General features: G+C 45.3%; 1 protein-coding gene across 2 annotated transcripts in view; it reads left to right on the top strand.

Annotated features, from left to right (window-relative positions):
* Positions 1-27,314, top strand: part of LOC110192337 (chromatin target of PRMT1 protein-like) — a 39,513-nt gene that overhangs the window by 8,685 nt on the left and 3,514 nt on the right. For both annotated transcript variants that reach the window (XM_078147794.1, XM_078147793.1), the window contains exon 2: positions 22,543-22,580. The gene's annotated coding sequence lies outside the window, so the exon portion shown is untranslated. The remainder of the gene's footprint in view (positions 1-22,542; positions 22,581-27,314) is intronic.

Genomic DNA, 27,314 nt, shown 5'->3' with positions numbered 1-27,314 from the left:
CTCTCTCTCTCTCTCTCCTCTGTCTCCCCCCTCTCTCTCCTCCTCTCCCTCCCTCCCTTTCTCTCCCTCTCTCTCCCCCCTCCTCCCCTCTCTTTCCCTCCTCCCTCTCTCTTCCCTCTCTCTTCCTCTCCCTCCCCCCTCTCTCTTTCTCTCTCCCTCTCTCCATCCCCCCCTCTTTCTTTCTCCATCACTCCCCCTCTCTCTTCCTCCCCTCTCTCTCCTCCTCTCCCTCCCTCCCTCCCTCTCTCTCTCTCTCCCCCCTCCTCCCCTCTCTTTCCCTCCTCCCTGTCTCTTCCCTCTCTCTTCCTCTCCCTCCCCCTCTCTCTTTCTCTCTCCCTCTCTCCATCCCCCTCTCTTTCTTTCTCCATCACTCCCCTCTCTCTTCTCCCCTCTCTCTCCTCCCTCCCTCCCTCCTCTCTCCCTCTCTCTCTCTCTCCCCCCTCCTCCCCTCTTTCCCTCCTCCCTGTCTCTTCCTCTCTCTTCCTCTCCCTCCCCCTCTCTCTTTCTCTCTCCCTCTCTCCATCCCCCCTCTTTCTTTCTCCATCACTCCCCCTCTCTCTTCCTCCCCTCTCTCTCCTCTCTCCCTCCCTCCCTCTCTCCTCTCTCTCTCTCTCCCCCTCCTCCCCTCTCTTTCCCTCCTCCCTGTCTCTTCCCTCTCTCTTCCTCTCCCTCCCCCCTCTCTCTTTCTCTCTCTCTCTCTCTCCATCCTCCCCTCTCTTTCTTTCTCCATCACTTCCCCCCTCTCTCCCTCCAATCCACTAAGTATTTCTGAAGTGCCCTTGCCTTCAAGGAGTTTACACTCTACTGGATCCTAACAGAAACCTACTGAGGCATTATTGTCCTTATCTTACAGAGGAAGAAATCAAGCCTCAGAGGGACTTAATGACTTGCCTGAGGTCACCCAGCTCAGAAGTGGGGAAGGGTAGGATTTAAATATGGTAAACTGGGAAGAGCACTGAAAGTAGAGTTGGACAACCTGAGTACAAGTCCTAAAGTACAAATTTTGTTGCCTGTATGACCTTGGAAGAGTCATTTAACTTCTTTGGACTTCAGTTTCCTCTTGTGTAAAATTCAAAAGGGTTGGATTAAATAGCCTCTAAGATCCCTTCTAGCTCTGAACTCTTGATCCTCTGCTAACCCCATATCCAATCTTCTTTTCATTATGCACTGCCTCTAACATTAGAATGTAAGCTCCTTGAGGACAGGGACTATTTGATTTTGTTTGCTTTGGATCACCAGAAGGTAGCACAGTATCTGACAAATAGGAGGTGCTTGCACCAGACTGAGGTCCACTCTGCCACAGTGAAGGACATAGTTATACTCATGACATCATTGCATCCATGGCATGGCCTCAGGAACACTGAGACCCAGAACATTGAGGCCTACATAATCTCCTCAGTAAAATTGTGATTATTCAAAAGAGATCAGTTTAACCATCCAGGCTGGAAAAAGAGAGCAGAGGAAAAATAGATATGAAATTCTCATTGGGCCAATCCACATCTATGTGCCAGTCATGGTGGATCTGCCTATCTTGGAGCAACTTTAAGCTGTAAAATGAACTGGGCCTAGACTTGAAAGGGCAGGGTAGAAGAAGCTGGAACACATTTGGAAAACTGGGGAATACTTTCAGTAATCATGAATAATTCTTGTCCGTGACCATGAAATATCTGTGTAGAGACTTCAGACATGTATATATATTTATATGTATACACATAAGTGTATGTATGTGCTTCAATCAAATATACTAGACCAAGGAACAAGGTGCATGCATGTGCAAAACCACAAACAGGGGAAACCAGGAGCCATGGTAGTCTTCAATATGTAAAGGAGGAGGCTGGGTTAGGGAGTATCATGGCAGGCACTGTGGAGAGAGAGAAGCTATAAGAGGAAACTGGAAAATAAAACCAAAGGAAGACAAAAATAGAAGCAGGGGGGTTAGAAGTTGTGATTAGAAAAGACGCTGAGTCCTTTCTAGGGCCAATTTTCTTTCTTCTTTGCTATGGCTTGATCTGACCAGTGGGAAATGGGGGCCTACTGATGGGGGCCTCTCTTGTAGCCTAGGGAACAATAGGGCAAACTCAGTCAAGCAGGAGTTCACATAGCCATCTGCCAGCTGAAAAAGGAGGCTTGGGCTTGATCAGTTCTGCATTGGTTCACAGTTGGTTGGTTTTCTGTTTCAACATTAAGAAAGCAAGACAATAATAATTAGGGTGCAGGCTTCAGGTGCCACCTGTCTATGTCAACAGCTTGAAGGGGAGGAGGCGGGCCAGGGAAACAAGCAGAAAGGGTCAAACTACGAAAAGGATAGTTGAGCGTCAGACCAAAGCTAAGGACCTAAAATGGTGAACCAAGGGAGCCTGGAGCAAAGGAATATCACCAGGGGCTGTGGTTAGAAAACAGAAACAGAGATCTGAGGATGGAGACATTGAAAATATCATTAAGAGGCTGCAGGAAATACAAATAGGACAACCAGAGCTGACGCGCGGAATGTTTTACGAGACAAATTCCTGGGTAAAGTCAAAATGGAGATCTGGGCTAGGAGAGATAGCACCCACTCAGGAGAAGGGCAGGGAGCAAGAACTATGCCAACATCTAGACACTAGATATGCTTGAGCCAGAGACCTGCACAACCAGTTAGTCCAGACTGTGGGCTCATAGGCTTTCAAGCTACAGGGAGCCTTCAAGAACATCTAATCCTAAGATCACAGTTTGAGAGTGGGAAGGGAACTTGGAGGTCATGGAGCCCAACTCTCTCATTTTACAAAGGAGGAGGAAATTGAGGCCCAGACAGATGTGACTTGGGACATGCTTATTTAGTAATGAGATCTGAGCTCCAAGTGGTTGACTCCAGGCCTGGTGTCCTTTCTCTGCTGGAATGAACCCATCTGTTATTTGAGTCTCGTTTGCATTTCCACCTTAGGGAAATACAGGGCACTCAGGACTGTTCCTGGGACTACTTTGCATATGTGCCCTTGTAGAAAATCGAAGGACACATATAGAAGAATTAGGGGCTGAAGAGAGAGGAGAACAATTTCTTGCTGTGGCATCTCTCAATATTCCCAGGTTCATTAGCCATCAGTGACATGACCCAAGTCTCCATCCAATGCAGACTTTCCCTTTCTTACTAGGCCATAGAAGAGACATATTGATCCAATAGCAGGAACTAATTAACATGTGAAACAGTATAATAAACAGGAAGGAATTATACAGCAAAACATTTTCTGCACCCAAATACAAAGGGTTGCAATTTCCCATAATTCCAGGGCAGTTAGAATGCAATTCTCCTTTCATTCTTCTGATGCCCAACCCCTTCATTTTACAGAGGAGGAAACAGACCTAAGGAGGGGAAGTGACTTTCTACAAGTCACCCGACTAATAAGTAGCAGGTCTCAAAGCCACGGGCCTCAGGGTCTGCACAGGAATGTTCATGATAACTTTACAATGCTCAAATAGCAACCCCATATGGCTGGTTACCTAGCTCTTCTTTCCCTGGAAGGTGAAAGCAAGAGCATTGGCAATAGTGCTGACCTCTCTGGGAAGTGTACCCTCACACACTAGGGGCCCTGACAAGAAGAAAGAGGAAGAAGAAACGAGTAAAGGAAAAACAAAAAGTCCGAGTTTCTAGGAAATTGATACCGTAATGTTCACAGAAATGTTGTTGCTTTGGGAGTGGGGAAGAATTGTAAATATGTAAATACCTTTTTATGATAAATAAAACCTCATGAGAATAAAATGAGATAATAGATATAAAAGTGCTTTGGAAAGCTAAATACCTTCCAAACGTAAGGTAATAAAGCCTTTCCTGGGAGCAGTTCTTAAATATACCAGTCTTTTTCTCCAGAAACATTTAGCTTCCCCATCTATCTGATTTTATCTTCCCCAATTTACTTCCTTTCTACTCTAAAAGGCAAAGATAAGGCCAAGAGGCTAGAGCACAGCTCACCTAGCAAAGGGGGTGGGAGGAGGAAATGAGGCCCAGACTGGATTCCCTTCAAAATAGAAGTTTCAGTGAGCTCCAACAAGGTCAGAGGTACCACGCTGGCACATTTTAAATGGGGTATTTCATTTGTTTTAAATGGATCCACTTCTGACACAATTCAATTGAAATCAAGTATTTATTAAAGGCCTAACAGGTACCAGGCCCGGTCCTCTTCAAGAACAAAGAAGAGATGTACAGACAAAAATGAAATGGTCTTGTCTTCGGGGAACTTACATTCACCTGAGAGACAGGGGGTACATTGGGCACAGAAGTAAGTAAACAGTCATTTCAAAAGGGAGGAAGTGCTAAGGAGAGAGTCAGGAAATGTCTCACGTCTCATGGCATCTGAGCTGAGCCCTGGAAATGTTAGAAAATGACAGAGAGGTAAAAAGCTGACCCCTTTCAGGGTTTTCCAGAGATAAGATGTAAGTGGGGGCCTGGGGCGAGCATGATGCCCCATTACAAAGCAGCAGATACAGAGTCACAGGCTCCAGGAGACAGAGACTGGCCGACAGTGAAGGCCAAGTTCTCCAGGTCGAGGAAGATACTGTTAATATCCAGGCTCACTAGCCGACAACCTGACCCCTTCCCACCCCTACAAGCTTAATATCAAATCTCATCTAAGAAGGAAATAAAAACCTCCTTTAAAAAACTGAACCCCTGGGGCAGCTAGGTGGCACAGTGGCCCTGAAGTCAGGAGGACCTGAGTTCAAATCTGGCCTCAGACCAAACACTTGACACTTACTAGATGTGTGACCCTGGGCAAGTCACTTAACCCCAATTGCCTAAAAATAATAAAAATTTAAAGAAAATAAAAAAGTAAACCCCCAATTTTCTCTGCAATCTATGCTCAGCTACAAGCTTGCATTCCTGTTCCTTGATGTATGGCCATTGGTTTTGATACGTCAGCCATCCTAACCCAAGTCCCTACAAGCACCAAACCCTGAGTACCCCTAGGCCCCTGCCTGGATTCCCTGGGATCTGAAGGAGGACGTGGGGCGCGGTGCAGCTTGGGAAGGCTACGCCTGTTTGGGCCCTCCACGCCTTGTGATTTCTCTACACACTGCTCAGGCTCCATTTGGCTTGCTTTTTGAGAAGTTTAGGTCAATTTGGAAATCCGTGTTGAAAGAAATTCACTTTCCAGAGTGTGGAACATGCTTTACATGTTAAAAATGTCACCTTTAAGAGGGCATGAAAAAGGAAAAAAAAATAGAAATGAGAGGCTACAGTGTCCAGGATAGAACATCTTTACGCAATCCACACTGGGCTTTGATCCTTTCAAAAGGTCGATTCCTCAGACAATTTATTTCAGAAGATTTGGCTTCTAAGATAATTGGTCTTGTTTATCCTCATTGTGGGGCACAGCTAGCTCACTCTCAAGATTGCAGCTTCCCCATCTGGATTCACAGCATGGACAGGTGTTTTCTGTCTGGACCCAAGGCCTTTTAAGCGGTACATTTAGGACCTAAATTGCTCGATGTCTATTTAAATACAACAGATCTTCACCTTTAGCAAACGTAATTCAAACTCTGACTAAGACGATGGTGGCAATGATATTGTAGAGAATGTGGCCGGCCCTTTGCTGAATGAACAGAGTCTAAAGTTGCCAAACAGACAAGCCTCTCATCCGACCAAGAGGAGTTTGCTACTATTCAGGGGCATAGGAAAATCATACATTTATTTAGGAGTCACCATGCTATTCTGAGAAATCAGATTTTTCTACCCACCACTGTGGCACCCATGAGCTAGTAAACCATTTAAAGAAGGTGACATTTCAGGACCTTTGACTCCTGCTGAGAAAATAAACTGGGAAGAGAACAGACACCCCCACTCAGAACCATCTCTGGGATTCACCCAATCTGAGGAGCTGGAAGAGGTGGGAGGGAAGGAGCTAAGCATTTGGTAAGGACCTACTATGTGCCAGGCGCTGTCCTAAGCACTTTACCAATAGAATCTCATTTGGAAGAGGCCATCTGGTACAACATCATCACTTTACAGATTAGGAAACTGAGGCCTCAAACCACGATTTGAATCTACATCCTCTTGTGGCAGATCCAGAGCTCTTTCTGAGACTCCATGACTTTGGGGGACAGGGGAGCAGAAATTCCCAGCTTAAGAAAGAATGAGATCTGCCCCCCCCCATCCACTAGGCTAGCTCCTCCTCGTCCTTTCAGGCCCAGCTCAGATGTCCCTACCTCCAAGAAGTCTTCACTGCTTTCTCCCCCTGTTCTTTCCTACTAGATTGTAAGCTATGCTTAGATCTGGAAGGACCTTAAAGGCCATCCTCATTTTGTAGAGGTCAAGAGAAGGGAAATGATTTATCCACGATCTGATAGGTAGCAAGTGCCAAGACCAGAACCCAAGGCCTGTGACTTCCAAAGTCAAGTGTTCTTACTAATCCTTGGATCCCTCACAAAGCCGAGCTCAGCCCCCATGCAGCAGACCACCCAGCAATGTGTGCTGACTAAATGAACACACACACCACAGTACCTTTCCATTCCCTGGCGATGCCATGCAGTGAAAGGTTTGCTGAGGTAACCTAGGGAAGTGCAGTGAAGGCAGCATGATGTGACTCAGGTCAAGGCTGCCAATGTGGAGAAGCAGCTGGTGCCAGCCCAGAAGGGAAGCTAGCTTCTAACACATGCTGACCATGTGACCCTGGCCAAGTCACTTGACCTCTCTACAACTGGAAGGAATATGTATACTAGAAGCTCCCTACACCCATGAAATAGCAGATAAGAATGCAAAAATATATATATACACTGAGTTCTGGACTAGACACTGAGGAGGCAAAGATAAACAGGACTTTTTCCTGGCCCTGGAGGAAATTGCATTCACCTGGGGGGCTGCCACTTCTCCACTGATAAGTAACTACCAAGTGTAGACAAAGGCATTTCAACTGAGGGCAACAGGAAAGGCCTCTTGGCCTCCTGAACCATGCTTTGAAAGAAGCTGGGAATGTCACAAGTTGGAGGTGAGGAGAGAGGGCCTTCCTGATAGCCTGGGCAAAGGTAAGGAGACAGGAGAACAAAGTCAGGTACTGTGTGCAGGTAGCAGCTACAGGGAGTGATGGGTGGGGACCATACTGTGGAGACCTTGAAATACCAGGCTGAGAAGTTGGTGCAATGAAGGTAGGAGCATCCATGGCTTCCACAAGGTGGGCCAAGAAAATGGTGGTTAGGCAAGATTAGGGGAGCAAAGGTAAACACCCCAATAGCCCATCCTGGTGGTGTTTGCCACTTCTCTGAGACTGGAATGCTCTCTATGCCACATGCTACTTATTTATTATTTATCAATCAACATATGTGTTCACTTGACAAACACATTAGAGAGCTTTCAAACAAATGCAAAACGTGGTGAGATGCCCCAGACATGAGATAATGTGAGGGACAGCTTCATCCCAGTTTGGAGCAGGAGGCTTTGCCAAACACATGAGATTTGGAGGATGCAGCAGGCCCTGCTCTCAGAGTTACGGCCTCTACCTAGTAACAGTGGGCACAGGGAGGGGTACCCAGTAGGCACTCCACACAGATCCACAGGTGAAGAGATCTTCCCCACCTCTCAGTCCCACTTTAGCCCTCCTTTCCTTGGCTGGCCCACTGATCTGTCTGGCCTTCTTTCACGTTCCACATCAACACCCCTCCTAGTTTGTATTCCAGCTAAACTGTCTGCATAACATGAATGTTCTGGACCCCTGGACCCAGTCCTGCCCCCTCCTCCCTTCAGTGCAATTTAAGAAGTGTCTTTTAGGTGCCAGCTCGTGCCAGGCCCTGTCGCCAGACACTGGGCAAGCAAAGACAAAAGCAAAATGTGCCCTGCCTTCAAAGAGCTTCCATTCTACTTAGGGCATGAAATGTGTTTTACAGATAAGAAAAGACAAAGTTCATATAGAGTATATGCAAAGTAACTGAAGATGGGGTGAAGAGAGTGCCAATACGCAGGCCAAGTGTTCTTCCCCTCTTGGTATTGCTTGAAGGGAATGCTTCAAAGACATCTTTGGAAATGTGGAGAGGGGCGGGCCGCAAGCCAGGAACACTGCATCTAATGGCAGACTTCTTCTATGTCTTGCTGATTTGTTTTCTCTGGTTTTCTTTTTTTTTTAAATTCTTTATTACAAAGGATGACTGGAGGGACCACAGGGGAATCAGAGGGAAATCTAAATAATGTAAAAACAAAAGATATCAATACAAATCTATTCAAATGAAAAATGGGGGAAAAAAAAAAGCAGCCTGGAGAGGGTGGTCTGAGGCCCAGGAGGGAATAGAATCTCCTCCACAGAGTCCCTGGCAGTCCCCATACACTCACTGAGGTGGGATGACCAACTAGCAGAGACCCTGCCCTCCCCTGCAGCTGCGTCTCTGGCCAGCATGCCAAGTTTCTTCAGAATCCCATGCTCTATAGCTTGGGCACATGCCATTTTCTACAAGGCATCTCTCTCCCCTTCTGCTCTGGCCATCCTTACCAGGCCAACGGCCCACTGACACAGGCTACTCCCCTCACTCACAGAGTCCCATAAAAAAAAAAGAGAGAAAAGAGAAGAGAGACTGTGTTACTGGTTTGGGCCGCACTGCCTAGTTTCCCCAAACCTTGGGCAAGTAGGGCCATCTCTTATAAAATGATGCACTAGAAATGGCCTGAAGATACCAACTGGGGCAGGCCTACAGGCCTCACACAGACCAATAGCCTTTCTCTCTGAGAGCTCTGGGGGTGAGAAGACTTCAGCCTTCCCCAGTCCTCCTTCGTATTTGGTCGCCCCAAAAGCCAAGAGTTCCTAAGCCTAGCTTTCCCAAAGCTCCTTGCGTCAATTGTTTGGGCTCATTCCATAGTCTACAGTCATGGAAAACAGCTATGAACCAGGTCATATTATGGACAAATCATCCTTTTGTCTTCAACACACAGCATAGAAAAGTGGATAGAGAGCTGTTCTCACAACCACAAAGACCTGGGTTTGAGTGCTGCCTTAACACAGTGCCTGGCACATAATAGGGGCTTAATAAATGCTTATTGACTGACTGACTGTGTGACCCTGGGTAAGACACTTAATCTCTCAGTGTCCCCAAGCAATTCTAAGACTAGGTTTTCAAAAGGTGTTTTGCATGTGCAGAGGGAACACTCTCATCTGGGAGTTCCCCACGCACATAAAACCACAGGTGTAAGCCTTCCAGACCCTCTCCCTTCTCCAGCCTGAGCAAGGCCAATGTCTTTCCCTTTTCATCCTAGAATCTCTCATTCTTTTTTTTTTTGGGGGGGGTAACTTCCCCAGACTCTTTTTGAAGTTGGGAGACTACCATGTACAGGGCATAGTAAATCAGTGGCCAATAATAAACGTGCCTTGCTTTAGACAATAATAGCTCACATTTCTATAATAACACTTTTAGATTTGCAAAACACCTGATAGACATTGCTCATTTGACCATAACAACAACCTTGGGAGGCAAGGACTATCACTATCCCCATTTTACAGATGAGAAAACTGAGGCAGAGAGAGGCAGTGACTTGTCCAGGGTCACAAGACTAGTAAGTCTCAGAGGCAAGATTTTAACCCAGGTCTTCCTTAGTCTAAGTCAATCTGCCCAAAGAACCCCTGAAAATTTGTATGTGACTCACGTGTTCGTAAATCAAATTCTATTTTAATGCATTTAGGGAGCTGCTAAACAAGACTCCTTCTTCCCCTAATGCAGACTATGACTTAAAGCCCACACATCCTGGGCAGCTTGGTAAGAGGTGGCCAAGGGTCCTGAGGTAAAAAAAAAAATCCAGAAAGAAAAAAAGCCCAAATGTGCATCACCTTACAGTCAGTGTTTTTTTCCCTGCTGTGAAAGTCTATGACAGGAAGCATGGGCATAGTAGACAGAATACCAACTTTGGAATCAGGAAGGCCTGAGTTCAAATTGAACTCTCTGATATTTACTGGCTGAATAACCATGGGCAAGTTGCTAAACCTCTCTGTCCCCCTAGCCAACTATATAAGACTATAAGTTATAGAGAAATTGTTAATTTGCATTAGTGGAGAGGATTTTCACACCTGGAGGGCCTGCATTAATATAATCACAGGTCTGGATTTAAAAAAAATGCAATTCTGTCCTATTTGTCATCCATCCAGGTTATTTTAATTTTTTTTCCCCCTTAATGATCTCTCTAGTATCATTTAGAATGCTTAGGAACCACTGTGACAACCGCCCTAGAAATTTACAGAGCAGCCAACAATCTGCCACCATCTATCTACCCATTTATCCTCTACATGGCAAGTCTGGCCATGGGGGCCAGCTCTAACAGATGGCCTAAAGAAAGGATTTGGCCAGAGCTAAAGCAATACTCAGGCAGCTGTGATCCAAGCATATGGGGGAGAAGGCAGAGAAGGCTCTCCATCACGTAGAAAGGCCGAGGGCAGCAAGATACTTGCAAAGATGCACAGCAAAGCCCAAACATTACCCAAGCAGCTTTCTGTATATACAAGGTTTATACCTTATATACAAGGTATAAGGGGCAATGGGTTTCTACCTAGCTATGTGTACACAGACAGAAATGGAACCCAGAAGCAGGACAGGCTGGGCTCCAGTGCAGCTCAAGACAAAAGCTCTGGGGACTAGCTAGAAGACTACACAGATCTAAAGTATGACCATTGGGTTATGTGGGAGGAAGAGCTGGATAGACCAGGGAGGTCAAAAAAGGTGGCCTTTCCTCCTGCAGTCCAGGCCAACGTTTCCAGCAGTTTCATTTCCAAGGCCTGCCTAGGGTGAGCCTTTACTTAAGTCTGGCAATGAGACAATGGAAAGAAATAGGCTGATAGTTAAGAGGAAGAAGTAAGAGCAGAGAGCTTTTCATTCCGAGAGGGGAGGTTTGAGCATCTTTATAGGCACAGGAGGAGTTAACGAGGAGGGAGACTTCAAAAAAAAATGTCTTTTGAAAAAATTATCATCCCTCCAATGTCTATGTCATCAACAGACTCCACCCTTGTAACTAAGCAGTAGAGGTGAGCAAAAGGAATCAGCATATGGCTGCAAGGCATGCCTCCTTACTCAACCAATAGCCCACCACCTCTCAGGTAAGAGGAAGGGCAGGGAGCATGCCTGAGAAGTAGGCCTCCCAAGTCCCGACTGGCCAACAAGCAGAATTCTGGAGTCTTGCAGGGATGTTCTGCTCTACCTAATTGCAGTCCTCATGTAAATTGTTCTCTTGCCTCTGCTCACTTCTCCCTTTGAAGCCAATCATACAAGTCTTCCCACGTTTCTCTGAATCCTTTATTGGGGGAAGTTGAAGATGATGAATGAATGAATGAATGAATGAATGAATGAATGAATGAATAAAAAAAACCATTTGTCAAGCCTTTACTATGTGCCAAGCACTGGGGATACAAATAGAAAAAACAAGATGTATAGAAAAAGTTCAGGAGGGAAACCAAGTCAAAGCAAAAGAGAAACCCTAACTATATTGTAAGTAGCATGAAAAGGGAAGACACCAAAGTCTAGAAATTTCCCCGAGACAAGTGGGAAATTAGAAACCTGCAGAAGCCCAAGAAAGGACAGTAGATGGTCTGGGAGTGCAAGCTGTCAAGTGGAATTAAACATGCTATCTTGACATGGACAAAAGGAAGTGCGTGTGTGTGCATGTGCATGTGCGTGTATATGCATGCATGCATGTATGTGTGTGTATGTGCATGCATGCGTGTGTATGCGTCTGTGTTGGGGGGTGTTTGTATGTGGGTTTTTTTAACTTAGCAAAGAAATTTCATGTAGAGGAAAAACCAGAAACTAAACTCCAAGGAATCCAGGAGAGAAGGAGAGAAAAGGTGAACCAGGCTCAGAAACAGGAACATAGGCCATTGATCTGGGAGCTAAATAGTAGAAAGGTATGTGTTCATAAAAATGTGAGATTTCCTTCAGAGGAGCCAGCCTGGGAAAGAGAGAATCAATGATCCATGGGGTTGGGCTCCAACTTACATTATTTATACATTTTTTGAGGAGGGGAGAGGGAAGAAACCGCCAAAAGAGAGAAGGAGCTTTCCCCAAAGTTTTCTGGTGGACTTCTGACACGTTTCTGCTGAGCTGCTTCCATTTTCCCCAAGGTACTTTGAACACTGCCCTGTGCCAGCCCCTGAAGCCTGCCAGCCTGCTGCTCTGTGGGTTTAGGTCCAAGGAACCAAGCGAGCTACAGTGGGGGCTTTGGAGAAGAAACACAACGAAACAAACCCAGTGTGCTTTGCAAGGCTGGTTTGGACACTTGGACCTAAATGCAGCACTCCATGGTTGCCCCCCACACATACACCCCTAGCCTAAAGGGGTAGCAAGAGAGAAGTACAAAAATCCTCCTCTCCAGCACTACAGTCTCCCCTTGGCTTAAAAGGCCCAGGCCCTGGCCAGCAAGCCAGCCAAAGCCCCCGTGAGCTGAAAGGCTACTCTGGCCAGCCTCTGGCCCTCCCAGCTCAGGAGGCTTTTTTTCCCATGACAGTTTTTACTTCCTTGCCTTGTGTTTTGGCAAGAGGCCCTTTTCCATTTGCATGTGAGTGTGTACCTTCTTTCCCAGATCAGGTGAGCTTCCTGACAGTGCCTTCAAAGGCCTTGGCTCCAGGAAAGCCTAAAGTGACATGACAGACCTGAATCCTAACCACAGCAACCCCAAGTGGCTTCCCCTAGACCAGACCCTACAACCTCATAAGGGTTTCCTACAATCACAGACTCTGACAAAGGAACTCGGTGACTAAAATGAAGCTCTCTTGTGCTGGAGTGGACAGAGTCACCTTGTAGCTGAGGAAGACCAGTGATCTCTGGCTCCCAAGGCTTTCTAATGATACAAACAAATAAAGTAGCTGATCATAAATGTGAAAAGGTATGACTGGGTCAGAAGGAAGGGAAGTCTGTGGGGAGACCACATATTCCTTCTACCATGAGTGGCCATGGCTAAGGCTCTGTGGAGGTGGGTGTGGCAGCCTCTCTTCCCAAGTCCTCTGGCACTTTCATGGTGGCCAGTGCCTAGGAGTAGAGGAAGGGGAAGATCTTTGGGGAAGGCGACAAGCAGCATACTCTAGGTCACTACAGCTTGATGAGGTATCATGCAGTGAGGGTCTCCAGGAGATGCCAAGTGGAAACAAAGGAATAGCCAACTGGGAGGGAAAAGATCATCTAGGCCAACATTTTGGCATCCCATGGATGAGGGAGGGTACTACCACATGGCCCTACCAAGAAAGGTAGTTTGTAGACACGACCTCTGTTCCTTTATTGGATGTGGAAACAATATTTACCCTTCCTTCATTGTGTAGCCCTTAAAAAGATCCCAAACAGTAGCTCGGCAATGGCCTGAGCCAGTGCTTCCAGTGACTGCCAGCCTCCTCTCTTATCTTGGCTTTCTACTCCCTGCTAAGCATTTGGGCGCTATCCTTCTTCTGAGAGTTCTCTGTGCCATTCATTACCATCATCATCCCATCTACTCTCTTGCTCATAAAATAGTTAAAAAGAAAAGGATGGGGGGAGGGAGGCCACCTTTTCTGTCACCCTTACCGTTCTTCTGTGATCATAAAGTCAAAGGGGAAAAGGACCTTAGAAGGCCATGCAGTCCAGACCTCTCATCTTCCAGATGAGGAAACCAAGGCCCAGAGAGATTAAGGAACTAGCCCATGGTCCCATAGCTAGTAAATGGCAGACTCATGACGCATTCTGTGCTTTAGCACTCTTAAGGAAATTCGAAATTCTAAAGCATTTTACTAGTCTTTTGTACTCATCCTCAGATATTTCCATCTTCTATTCATGCTTATATAAACTCTCCCTTTGACAGTGGGTTCCTTACAGGGCCACATCTTTCTCCTTTTCCAGCTTCTCCTCTTCCTCTTCACTGAAATGGTTTCATCCTTGAGAGCCTCCCATCCCTCCTGGAATGATGTCTCCTGAAAAATGTGAGGCCCAGACATCCTTTCTCCTGGTTATGTGGTGAGGGCTTGACTGTGGAAACTACAATTACAATACCAATTCCTAGCTCAGTCCTCTTTCCACCAGGTAGCTTTACTTCTTCTAAACCACCACTACGTGCAGAGAAAGCATCTTAAAACAGAACACATAAGGAAAATACACTGGCATGAGGGGACATCCACACCTGAGAAAAGTGCTGGAATGCTAATTCAAGATTGATGCTATTCACTTTAACTCGTTCCTTACGTATTCTAGACACATAAAGAGTACTGCCTTTTGGAAAGTCATGAAATTTTAAGAATGTACCTAAGTAAAAGGAATGCTGAATAAAAATTGTCTATTTCTCCTCCTTAAGCTTCATGCCAGGGCTTTGGGGTACCAGCTTTCATTATGCGATTTTACTCTACCAGTTCCAGGTTCAAATACATCTACTATCTCAAGGAAAAATTCAGTCCGCTGGCTAAAATGTCCATGTTTGGTGTTAAAGCTGGGATCATGGATCATTGATTTTAGAGCTAGAAAGGATGGTAGAGGTCATGTAATCCAACCTCCTCCACAGCCTCCCAGACAAGTATCATTTAGCCCACGGATGGGGAACTTCAGTCTCGAGGCCACATGTAGTCCTCTAGGTCCTCAAGTGTGGCCCTTTGACTCAGTCAAGGCCACATGTGGCCTCCAGGCTGAAGGTTCCCTACCCCTGTTTTAGCCTCTGCTCAAAGACTTTCAATGAGGCCTATTAATGGGTTAGTTAGAACAAAGGTCATTTTATAGTGGATGAAACTGAAGGCCAAAAAGAGAAGTGACTAGCCCAAGCAGTAAGGGGCAACATTATCGTGAAGTACAAACCTCTTGGGCAAAACTTGATTTCTGCTGTTCCTGCTTCTCATCTTCTTCCTTCTCCCCCTTTTCCTCAATCTCTTCTGGCTCAAGGCCTTCTCCTTCTCCTCTGCCCTTCTCCTTGAAGCCTCACAAATATCTCCTCCCCAAATTCAATCTCTGACCTCCTTCCAAATCCCTCCCCATGTCCTTCTTTGACATTCTCCTTACTTCAGCTTGAGTCCTGGGACATGGGGCATGGTTGACTCTGAGTGACAGTAGCATGTCTGTTTAGCCACTTTCTTGGTGCCACTCAGATTCCCATGACTTAGAACTCCTGCTTGGGTGCCCAACTCAACCATGGTCCAAAACAGGATGGCCTTATGCTACATTATTCTTTAATTTAAAAAAGAAAAAAAAAAACTTCAAGGAAATGACAGTATGACTCTCTTAATTCCTCTGCCTTCCAGAATTAGAAACATAATAAATCAATATGGTATTGATCAGTCTATTACTTAACTTCATGGGCATTATTTGTTTTTAATTTTACATTTTTATTGCTGTCTTTAGCTTTTACATCTCCTTGACCTCCAGACATATCCTTCCACCTCCCTAACCCAGAAAGCCATCTCCCATACTTTTTAAAAAGTAATTTTTCAAAACTAACCCACATACCAAAATGAGTCTGAGAGTACTTATAATATTCTACACCCATAGTCACCCATGACTCCAGTGAATGGAAAAAGGTTCATTTTTCTGGTCACATCTTTGGGGCTAGGCTCAGTCCTTATAATTAGATAGTACTCAGTTTATTTTGGTTGTTGTTTTTTCATTTAAATTGTTTTTATTTACTTTTACATTGTTAAAATAACCAGGTATATTGTTTGCCTGGTTTTCCCTACTCCATTTTGCATCTATTCATAAAAGTCTTCTCATGGTTCCCTGAATCCTTCATATTCATAATTTGACAGCGCAGTAATATTACAATCCATTCAGGAATCAAAAGTGGTTTAGTCATTCTCCAAGTGATGTGCATCTCCTCGTTTGCAGTTCTGTGTTTCAAGGGGTGTTGTTGAATTCAAAGAGAGAAGCCAATTCGTGAGAGTGAATCTATAGGTTTGGATTCATGTCAAAAAGAACAGGCAGCTTAGTGGCAAAGTGAATAGAGTGTGGGCTTTGGAACCAGAAATATCCGAGTTCTAATCCTGTGTCAGGTACTTATTAGCTCTGTGACTCGAGGCAAGTCACTTCACCTCTGTCTGCCTCAGTTTCTTCATCTATAAAATAAGGATAATACAAGTACGTACCTCATATGATTGTTGTGGGGATCAAATGAATTAACATCTGAAAAGCACTTGCAAACCCTAAAACACTACATAAATGCTATTATTGTCATCGTCATCATAACCATTATTATTACTACTACCACTACTACTACCATTATTCAGGCTCATATAACTCACCCAGACCAAGGCAAGTCTCCCAATGATACTTCTGGCTTCCGAATTCTCCCCTCTCCCAGCCATCTTCCACACAGCTGCTCCAATAATCTTCCTAAAGCACAAATGTGGCCCCTTTTTTCCTTTGCTCAAGGACCAAGTTCTGTAGCTTTCCTGCAGCCTCTAGGATCACACCTAAACACCTCACTCAGCTTGACATTTCAAGCCCTTTGATGATTTCTGCCCACCTTTCTAGACTTAATTACACCTCACTCCCCTGAGTACAGTCTATATTCCAGCCAAACTCATAGAAGGATCAGAGCTAGAGAGGACCACAGAGGCCATGTGGTGCAACCCCCTAATTTTACAGATGGACAAACTGAGGCCCAAAAAGGGTTAGTGATTTGCCCGAGGTCACCCAGTGTTAGTAAGTTAGTCCTATGCTGGGGCATTCTGCTTCCAGGAGAATGTAAGCCCTGCCCACTGTCCTCCACCCCCACCCCAGGTGGGAGCTATTTTCCTTATTGTCATTGTATGCTCCGTGCCTCCCTGTAGAAGTACTTAATGGTAGGTACTTTAAAATGCTTGTCCCACCCCCTAATCAAGGAAAGGAAAACTTGACCTGCTACCTAAGGAAATAGAAATGTCCCTTGGTTGAGGCTACCTGCAAGAAGGCGCTGGAATCTAGCTCACTCTTCTGAAGGAAGGCCAAGCCTTTAGAGTCCCCAGAAAAGCCTAAGCTCTTGTTCTAAAAACAAAGCTTCCATGCCTTCATTCTTCAAGCTCCCCCTGTTCCTTCAATCTCCTGAAAAGAAGGAACAAAAAAGGAAAGGAGAAGAAGGGATGATTCAGGAAAATCACACCAAAGGGAGCTAAAGAAGGGACCTAGACTGAGGAGTCCTTGGTGATGGAAGCAGGGTTCATTTTCCTTGAGGTATTGGGGGGAGGACTGTGAAGAAACACCATCATCTCATCCAATACCTTAATTTTACAGAAGAGGAATCTGAGGGCCAGAAGAGGAAAAGTGACTTACCCAAGGTCACACACCTAGTAAGAGGTAGAGAAGCCAGGTCAGAGAAACATAGATCTAGAGCTGGAAGGCATCCAGAGCCCCTCTAGTCCAATTCTCCCATTTTACGGATAAGCAAACTGAGACTCTTGCTAGGTCACAAAGGTAGTAAGCCTCAAAGGTAGCATTTGAATCCAGGTCCAGGGATCTTTTCACTGTAACAAACAGCCTTCAGAGGGAGGTCAGTTGGGCTGAGGAGGCAGGCCAGAGGGTTGGTTGGTAGAAGCAGGGCCTTTTCTCAAAGGAAGTCAGAAAAGTGGCTTATTGGCTCATCTTTATTCTTACTCAGCTCAATGGAGTATTTCTTTCTTAGTCCTGCCTCTGGTCTAATCACCAACAGGCACAGCTTAAAGCAGAGGAGAAAAAGTGTGAGAGTTAAAGGAAAGGCCCATAAGAGTCAGAGGCCCTCAAGGTCGCTAGCAGAAATAGCACTAGCTCTGGAATCCGTGTTCCCGGGTTCAAATCTGGCTTCCAGCAATTACTACCTGTGTGACCTTAAGCAAGGCTGACAGCAACACACAGAGCCAGCTGCCTTCCAGGCAGGCCTGCTGGCAACCAGCTCAAGCCCTGACAAAAGATGCAGAGGAAAAGAGCAGAGAAATGACCATGGGCAGCCAGGGATTGCAAAGACATGTCTAGGAGAGGTAGAGAATTTTTTCCTTCGCACATGACCTTTAAAACTACCTGATAAGCTATTTGCACGGCCTGCCCTAGAAGTTTCAACAGACAGAGAGAAGATGAATATTAACCTTAATGGCTAAATTACTGGCTGTCACTCCAAAGCCCTTCCCCATAGGGAAGCCAGCTCAGCAGCCCAGGCCCCATCGCTTTTTGTAAACTAGCAGGAAGGCCCTGGTGAGATCCACAATGCCGCCTTTGCCAGGGCACACACTTTTAAAACCAACACGTCATCTTTGAAGATGGACATGCTTTAAAGAAGAAAAAAAAATCCATCATCTGGTCAAGTAATTAGATGAAATCCTGTGAGACTGCAGGCTCACATGCCAAGTTGTAACCTGGAGGAAATTTTCAGCGTGGGGCTGATAAGACAGATGGAAACCCATTCACCCATCCCAACGATGACAATAAAACAGCTCTATAAAAAGGGGGCCCTATTTCTCTGGCTCCACGGCTGTGCTTTGAGATCAAATAAGATTGTACTTGTAAAGCGCTCAGCACATAGGTGCTATCCAAGCACTTATTCCTTTCCCCTTTCTGGACCTAATCCACCAGCAAAATTCTCCTGCTAGCACACATATACACACGTGCATGCGCGCATGTGCACACACACACTGACAAGTCTTGTGTCACATTCCAGGCAGCAGAAATAGTGTCCGATGTACAATCATTGGCTCTAGGTCCAAATAGCACCTCTTGCCTTTGGGAAAGAAGTCATTTCACTATCCTGGGCCTCAGTTTCCTTCTCTGTAGAATAAGGACTTGATGACATCCAAGCTCCCATCCCAGTAGCTCTGACAGCTTCTAGAAGCCGTTCTGTGCCCAGCACAGGGGACCAGCCAGGCTCTCCTGTCAGACCCCTCAAGCTGAAAAGAGAACCAAGGAAGGAAGTCCTCACCTCACTGCCCCTGGGGACACTGCCGAGGCTGGACGGGAACCTTTGGTGAGACTTCTCCAACACAGCTGGCTCAAGCATACCTACCTGCCCCTGGGGCTGAGCAGAACCTTTCCGACTTTTTTCCCCCTCTTTTGAAATAGTTGGAGGGACATAATTTATGACAAGCAGCTGATGAGAGCTGCTGCCTCACCTCAGTCAACCCTACATCAAAACACTTTACTCCACCTGGGGAACTGCATGTGTGAAAAGCTGAGCGGTTTTAGAAAAAAAAATAATAAATACTGCATAAAATGTTGCTACCATAGTCCTTTAAAATCATCAGTTAGAGGGGAGGAAGGGAAGTTCCACAGATCATTTTGGAGGGGCAAGGGGCTGCAGTCTGGACTCTGTGAAGAACTCCTTGTGTGGAAACTTCCTCCACTGATGCCAACTGTCAACTCCTCTGTAAGTTTCAATCTTCGAGAGTGGCCTGGGAGACTGAGAGCTTAAGAGATGACAGGCACAAAAGCAGTATCAAGTCAAGTCAGGACCGGAACCCGGATCATCCTGATTCCAAGGCCAGTCATCTATATCTACTACCATACTCCCTCTCTCCCCAAGCCAGTAAGCCATTTTCCTGTATTGCTAAAAGAGACAGAAGAAGAGAGAGAAAGGGAGAGCGAGACAGAGAGAGAGAGGGAGAGGGAGAGGGGAGGAGAGAGAGAGAGACAGAGAGAGAGAAAGACAGAGAGACAGAGACAGAGAGAGACTTGGTTCCAATAAGTTAGCACTTTGGGAGCCTCATTTACTCTTTCAGGTCCCCAGGGTACCATTTAGTTAGTGTTACTGCCCAAGTCACCCAGCAAGGTGCTGAGCTCAGTGGTGCCCTAGGGTACTGAAGGAGTTACAGTGCCTATAAGTTTCTACCACGGAAAGCATGAAAACTAGGAGAATCTGGCTGGGAGATGATGGAAGACTAAGGTTTCTTAGCAGCTAACTCATCCATCCCCTCTCTGGGAACTGGGGTATCTGGCAAGTTAAATCAATGTCCTCAAGCCAATGTTCAATCAGAGAGCTCAAATCAAATGAAAAAGCATTCTTCTTATCATTATTATTAAAATACTGAAAGTACAACAAATGCTTATTAAGAACCTACAATGTGGAGGATGTTGTCCAAGATACTGGACATAAAAAGACAAAAAGAAGAGTCCACACCCTTAAAGGAAATTCCATTCTGTTGGGAGTTGACTAGGGGGGCAGGGGGAGAGGTTAGGGAGAACAACATGTACGCAGACAATTTATATGTGCATGTGTATGTTAGGAGGGATTTCTACCCCCACTGCGATGAATCAACTAATAGAGTCCCAGAAGACCCAGACAGTTAAACGAAAATGATCAAAAGCGGCAACTCGTTCCAAACAAGTCCTCAACCAAGTTGGGAGGAACAAAGTGCTTTGACCATTGGATAAATGCAGATGATGCCACATGGGAAACATCTTATGATTGGCTAAAAGACTCCCGTGCATCTTTGGACCTGTATATAACGCAACAAGCCAGTTCAGATTCCAGAATTCCAGCAACAGGCCATTTTAGTAGTGGAAGAGCAAAACCCTTGAGAAGGAAATCACTTGGGGGAGAAAAGGGTTTCTCTTTCTTCCCTTCCCCCCCCCCATTCAAGCAACCATGTGCATTTACAAGAGCCATCAGATGTCTCACTGAAGAGTGAGGATGTCTAGTTGAAAGGCAGAACAAAGACAAACTAACAACAGTCAGCTTTAGGTCTCCACAAGGGCACTGATCCTCATAGGGCAGCAGAGAGCGACATCAAAGGGAGGAGAGAACTTTCAGTAACCAGGAGTTGTGAGCTTCCCATCTGGCCACATGGGCTCTCTCAGTTAGAGCCCACTTTCCCTGGTGACCTTGTGTGTGCAAGGGGAGAATACACTATAGGGAAATGTTTTTGTAATAACTGCCTAGTAAATACCTTTTTTTCTTTCTTTCTTTTTTTTTTTTTGGTGAGGCAATCAGGGTTAAGTGACTTGCCCAGGGTCACACAGCTAGTAAGCGTCAAGTTTGAACTCAGGTCCTCCTGACTCCCAGGCCGGAGCTGTATTCACTGCCCCACCTAGCTGCCCCTGTAAATACCTTTCTTAAAAGCTAATTTAGTCTGACTGATAATCAATGGGGATTACATCAGTGGGGGTTCTTGAGCAACAGTACTGAAAACCCCATCCCCTCAATGTAACCTCTAGGACCTTGAGGGAGTAATCAGCTACCCTCTGGTGGCCTGGTCCCCTACTTTGAGTAGGAATTGGGAAAGCAGCCCTGGAGCCTTTGCACATCCAAAGCAAATACAAAATAATTTTTGACAGTGGAAGAAGGCAAGAAGAAGCACTGAAGTCAGCCCAAGTACATGCATATTTTCCACGTATGAACATGCCATTGTCTGTGTACGCTTTTTCTGCATAGAGTGTGTACTTGTCATCCTTATACTTTGAAGGATCATCACGCCTTTACTCCCCACAATATCTAGACCACATTGAGGACCTCCTAATTGCCCCCTTGTCATTTTTTTCCTCTAATCTATTTGCAGGATTAAACAGATCCGTCCTGGCCCTGGTGGGAAGAACTAAAATATCCCATTACTGCTTTTGCAAAGGTCACTCTTCTGCTCTGAGCCGGGGTTATTTTTAATCACAGGTTCTATATTGTAAAGGCAGGGCCTTTCTTGAAGCTTGAGCTGAGGTCTCTCCTCACAGTTCATTTTGCAAAGTCTCACTATTATGCTTGCATCACATAAGATCAAGGCCACCCAGGCCTATCTCCTCATCTCATAGCTAAGGAAACCAAGGCCCACAGAGTCAGTCAATAAGCATTTAACAAGCTTCTACTATGTGCCAGGCACTGTGTTAAACACTGGGGATACCACAAAAAGCAAAACGCAGTCCCTGTTCTCAAGGTACTCACAATTTAATGTGGGTGATGACAGATAAACAATTATGTACAAATGATATGTACAGGGTCAATGTGGAGATAATTAATAGAGGGAAGGAACTAGCTGAAAGGGGGACCAGAAAGGGTTTCTCATAGAAGAAAGGATTTCAACTGGGACCTAAAGGAAGCCAGAGCCAGGAGCTGGAGACAAGAACAGAAAGCATTCCAAGCCTGGAGGAAATCCAGTGAGAATGCCCAGAGCAGAGAGATGGGGCGTCTTGTGGGAGGACCAGGATCACTGGATCACAGAGTACGTGGTGGAGAGTAAGGGCTACTTCTAGTCTGAGATGTCCAGTGGGGATCTGGAGATTTGAGAATGGAGATCAGAAGAGAAATTAGGGCTCAATAACTAGATTTGAGAATCATCATCATCATAAAGATGGTCATTGAATCCATGAGAGCTGATGAGATTGCCGAGTGAGAAAGTCTAAAGGAAGTTGAGGAGAGAGCCCTGGACAAAGATCCACCAAAGGAAACCAAGGAGGAGCAGTCAGAGAAGTAGGAGGAGATCCAGAATGGATCTTAGTGTCTTAGAGACCTAGAGAGAAGAGGGTTACAGAAAAAAAAATAAAAGAAAAGGCCATTCGATTTGGTAATTAGGAGATCATTGGTAACTTTGGAGGAAAAAAGGAAGTGGAAACATGGACGGCCTTCTCAGGAGTTCAGCCACAAAAGGCAAAGGAGATATGAGATAATAGTTAGATGGGATGGATGGATCAAACGAGAACTGTTGGAGGATGGAGGAGACATGTCTCCTCTCAGAACGATTCTTCTCAAATCCATGTTTTTAGGTATCGGTGATGAGCCAGTGGAGAGGGAGAGATTGAAGGTAAGGTGTGTCTCGTTTGTCTTTTGTTCTCCAAGAGGACCAAGACTCTGGGAGATAATAATATTCCTGTCCCCTCCCCTCCCTTCCCCTCCCCCTCCTCCCCTCCTCTCCCTTCCTCTCCCTTCCTCTCCCTTCCTCTCCCTTCCTCTCCCTTCCCCTCCCCTCTCCTCCCCTCCTCTCCCTTCCCCGGCCCCTCCCTTCCTCTCCCCTCCTTTTCCTTTTCCTCCCCTCCTCTGCTCTTACCTGAGGGTGTTCTGTCCAAAGGAAGGTAAATTTTGATGCCCAAAGCTACCTTGTTAATTTGGGGTTTATTGGCCAGATTTCTTTCTCAAAGACCAAGCCTTAAACCCAATTCACTCTTGATCTCACGGTTCTGACAACAATAGGTCCCTGCCCAAGCACCATTTAGTGGTTATTTTTTGGGCCCCCCTGGGTCAGAGTGAATGTAAATAGTAACTGTTTTTCTTTTGGCCAGCAACCCTGAGGGTCTTCCCCTCCCAGTGTGATTTTTTAAAATTATTATTAAAGGGGCCATCCCTTGACTGCCTTCTTAAAGAGGCCTATTCACTGAATGGGCCTTGCTTCACTCAAATTGAGAACCTGGAAAGACCTTAGCTTAAAATGGCCAAAGTCTCCCACTGAAGGTAAGTGAGAGTGGGTATGACAGAGGGAGCAATCTGTTGGAGGAGACTGGATAGAAGGGGATTTCTTGAGCAGGTAAAGGGCTTGGCCTTGTTCAGGAGTAAGGTCACTTCATCATGTGAGACAGGGGTGGAGGAGGAGAGTGGCAGGAGGGATGGGAGATGAGGAAGAGGTGAGGAGAGGGAGTTCATGGCAAATGGCTTCAGTTTTTTTCTGTTATAAATGAGGCAAAGAGCTCAGCTGAGAGGGAGCGATGGGGAGACCTAAGGAGGGATGAAGAGGTACGGAGTTCATAAAGGAAGTATAGTAGGCTTGCCTAGCAGCAGTGAGGGCCTAACTGAAGTTGTGTAACATAAATTTGTAGTGGGCCCAGTCAGAACAGGGGTGTGCTTTTTCTCTGCCTTTGTTCAGTAGGGTATGTGTAGAGAGAAAGGCAATGAATGGTGGGAGTGATCTAAGGCTGATGTTTGGCTGGGCGTAATTGATGATAGGATAAGGGGACCCAGAGACTCAAGGGAAAAAAATACAGTGGAGTGCTGAGCTATTTCACTAAGGGGTCAAGATGGGGAAGGGAAGAGAGCGTAGCCCGTACAGGGCTTGGGAAAGAACTGAGGTGTGGAGCGATTGGACATCATGGTGAGGCTGAAGAATGGAGTTATGGAATATAAGGCAGAGAGAGAGAGGAGAAATGCCAACAGGCTGTGATCAGAAAATGGTTACATGTCCGTAGGCAGCACTCTAACCACTGGCCCACGTTGCACTGCTGGGAGTGGAGGTGGGGAATGGGGAACAACCAATTCCCAGTTCTCCCAGCTTCAGATCTCAGAATCACAGAATGACAGAATCCAGAATTCTCAGAGATCTGCAGATTCACAATAATGTCCCTGACAGGTGATCAGTCTAGCCTCTGCCTGAATACTTGCAGTGACTGGAAGCTCGTTACCTTCACCGGGCAGCCCATTACATTTCTGAGACACCTAGATAATTTCTTATAGAAAGCCCAAAGGGCCTCTCTAACGTCCATTGGCCTTGGTGCTGATCTCTGGAGCCAAACAGAATAGGTCTAACTACTGTACCCCACCCCCAAACATCATGTGAACTCTGCAAATATTTGAAAACAGTAATAATGTCACAGTATCATCGATCATAAAAAATACAGCTCCTATGATATATTTTGGTTCAGTAGATAGCAAGCTAGATTTGGAATCAGAAGTCTCTAGGTTTACATCCATCCTCAGACACTGACTAGCTGTGTCACCTTGGGTAAGTCACTTCAGCTCTGTCAGCCTCAGTTTCCTCATCTGTAAAATGGGGAATAATAACACCTACCTCACAGGGTTGTTTTGAGGGCTAAACAAAATAATTTAAGCATTTTTCAAACTTTAAAGCTCTAGATAAATGCTAACTATTATTTTGCAAAGGAGAAAACTGAAGCCAAGAGGACAAATATCTTGCCAAAGGTCAGAAAGGTAATAAGGGGCAGAGATGGGATTAAAAACCAGATCCTCTGACTTCAAATGTGGCCTCCATGTTAAATGTCCCCAATTCCTTCAGTCACTGGATGACATGCTTTTAAGGCCTGGTCAAAACGGTGACAGGTACTTGGCTTACCAGACTGAACAGGCCCAAGCCCTGGCCCTGGCCCCTGAGGAGCTCCAAATATTGTAGAAAAGACAAGGTACAAGTATAAAATAATCATATTACAAAAGTTTTAAAAAGCGTGCCGTACGAGCAGCATGTAGCACCTAGAGTACTAGGCTTTGTGGCCTAGGGATCAGGCTTCAGATATCATCTCTGATACTTGCTGCCTGTGTGAGCCTGGCAAAGTCATTTCTTCTTGACTTTCAGTTTCTTCGCCTGTAAAATGGGGATAATGGGAGTGTCGGGAGGATCCGGTGAAGTGATACACATAAGGATGGGTTCATAAGAGAGGCCATATATGAGGTGGGCCTTGAACCATGGGGTACGTGGAAGTGTATGTGTGTGTATGTCTGTGGGTGATGGGGCAGAAGGGACCACCTCATCCTGTGTGTGTGGGGGGGAGAGAGAGAGAGAGAGTATGAGTGTGTGTGTGTATGAGGGGGGTCATTTCCTCTACCAGAATTGTGTCAGCCAGCATTCCCATACCCCTTGTATAAACAGCTAGGTTTCTTGGGTGGGCAAAAGGCAGACTTCGTACATGTATAGCTCATCTCTTTTTTGAAACCCTGAGGGTGCTTTGGGTGAGCCAGCAGGGTGCAGGGGCAGGCCCTTGGCTTTGGAATCCAGTCCTGTCCCTCCCACTGACCCTAACCAATGGAAGCCACTTTGGTGGCCCTAAATCCTTGCTCCTGGTTTTTTGTGGATTCACTTCTTCTCTGGCCCATTTCTCTGTTCTATAGCACTGCTTAAGGTTAGAGCTGTGCTGTGTACCCGGAAATTATATATAAATAGGCTAAATTTTGAAACACATTAAATATTCAGAAGATCTAGTGGCTGCCAGTATTTTATTTTGCTTTAGCCTGAATGTCAGACAACAGATCACTTTCTTAGGACTTCCAAATCCCAAACACTGCACCTGCTTCACCATCTTCTATCATATTTCATTTTTAACTATATTAATATGAATTTGGTTTCCTAGTCTCCATAGAGATAGCTGAAGAGGATGGTTTGCTACAAGTCCTGCTTGGCATGTCCTGGCCTTCTCTGCAGTGGAATGGCAGTTGCAAATGGCCCTTTGGCTTCTGGGAAATGAAGCCCAATTTTCAGTGAACTGGAGCAAAGACACCCCACCCTTAGCACCTTCTGTGTACATCTCCGAGCACTAAAGACTATTCAAATTTTCTGTCTGATGGAGATCCATTGTCCCCTTCTCAAAGGAAGTAACCAGAGCACAGAGATGCTAAATGACTTCCTTGCCTAAGGATTTTTGAGGAACAGAATAAAAATGGAACTATGAGCAATGGAGGACTGCCTGTGTGCACTACATTCTCATAGCTATGAATGCAGCTGGCATGTAGGACCCACTTTGTTAGTCCATTCAAAACGTAAATACAAGTGGAGATTTTTTAAAAATCAAAGATAGGATCACTTTGATTGAAATTCATTTTGTGAAAAAAATACAACTGCATAGAATTTTCATGTGAGGCAGAAAGTAAGCGATGAGGTAGTAATAATAGGTGATATTTAGATAATGCTTTAAGATTTATAGAGGGTTCTGTATAAATGTGATGTTTGCAATAACCTGTCAATCAATAGATAAATATTTATTAAGGGTATATGTATGTATGTATGTATGTATGTATGTATCTGTTTAGCTAGTTACCGGATGTTCCAGACTGAGGGAGAGAGGGAGAGAGAGAGAAATAGATAGAAATACACCATGTACATCTGTATATAAATACAAATACATGTATGTCTACATACAGATATGTAAGTGTGTGTCTGTGTACTCACACATATGCACACACACATATGTACCAATAGGCTGAATATTATTTCTAGCACACTGGATTGTGGTTCTCAGGCCGTCTCACTGGGGCCAAGCTCTAACTGCTGAAGAATTGTTATTTATGGTAAAGCATCCAGTAATGTTTGTCCATAAAACCATATCTCACCCACCTCAGGAGTAGGGCTGGATTGCTGGGAAAATGTTCTTTAAAGAAGCTTTAAGGAAGGTCCCTGGGGGGAGGGGAGTGGGGGGAGCTCAGAGCAAGGAAGTACTGAAGCACCAGCTTTATCCCACTGCACAGAAAAGCTTACTCAGGGTTTGCTTGCTTGGTGTTTTGGTTTGGTTTGGTTTGGTTTGGTTTGGTTTTGACAGCAGATCCTTGGATGTGCTGTTGTATTGGAAATATGTGCCACAACTACTCCTGTTTTATGTGTTTGGGTTAAGTGTTTGTAAATTATGAAATCATTGTGAACTGGAAAAAAAAATGAAGAAAGGCTTATCTTTGTTTTCTAGCCTATGAATAAACTGGAAGATAAAGGTAGATTAAAGTAGTTGAACTTCTTTTGTTGAAGTGATTTAGATGTGTTTGTTATGGAGGAAAAATAGCTGAAATGCCAGAGCAGGTTCCCTTAGTTAGATAAAATAAGGTAATTGCCTGTTAT

This window comes from Phascolarctos cinereus, unplaced genomic scaffold, assembly GCF_003287225.1.
Source record: "Phascolarctos cinereus isolate Bilbo 61053 unplaced genomic scaffold, phaCin_HiC Scaffold_8;HRSCAF=390, whole genome shotgun sequence".
In the NCBI taxonomy this organism is placed as follows: Eukaryota; Metazoa; Chordata; class Mammalia; order Diprotodontia; family Phascolarctidae; genus Phascolarctos; species Phascolarctos cinereus.
Note: the sequence above shows the minus strand (reverse complement) of the source record. Positions and strands in the feature narration are given on the sequence as shown.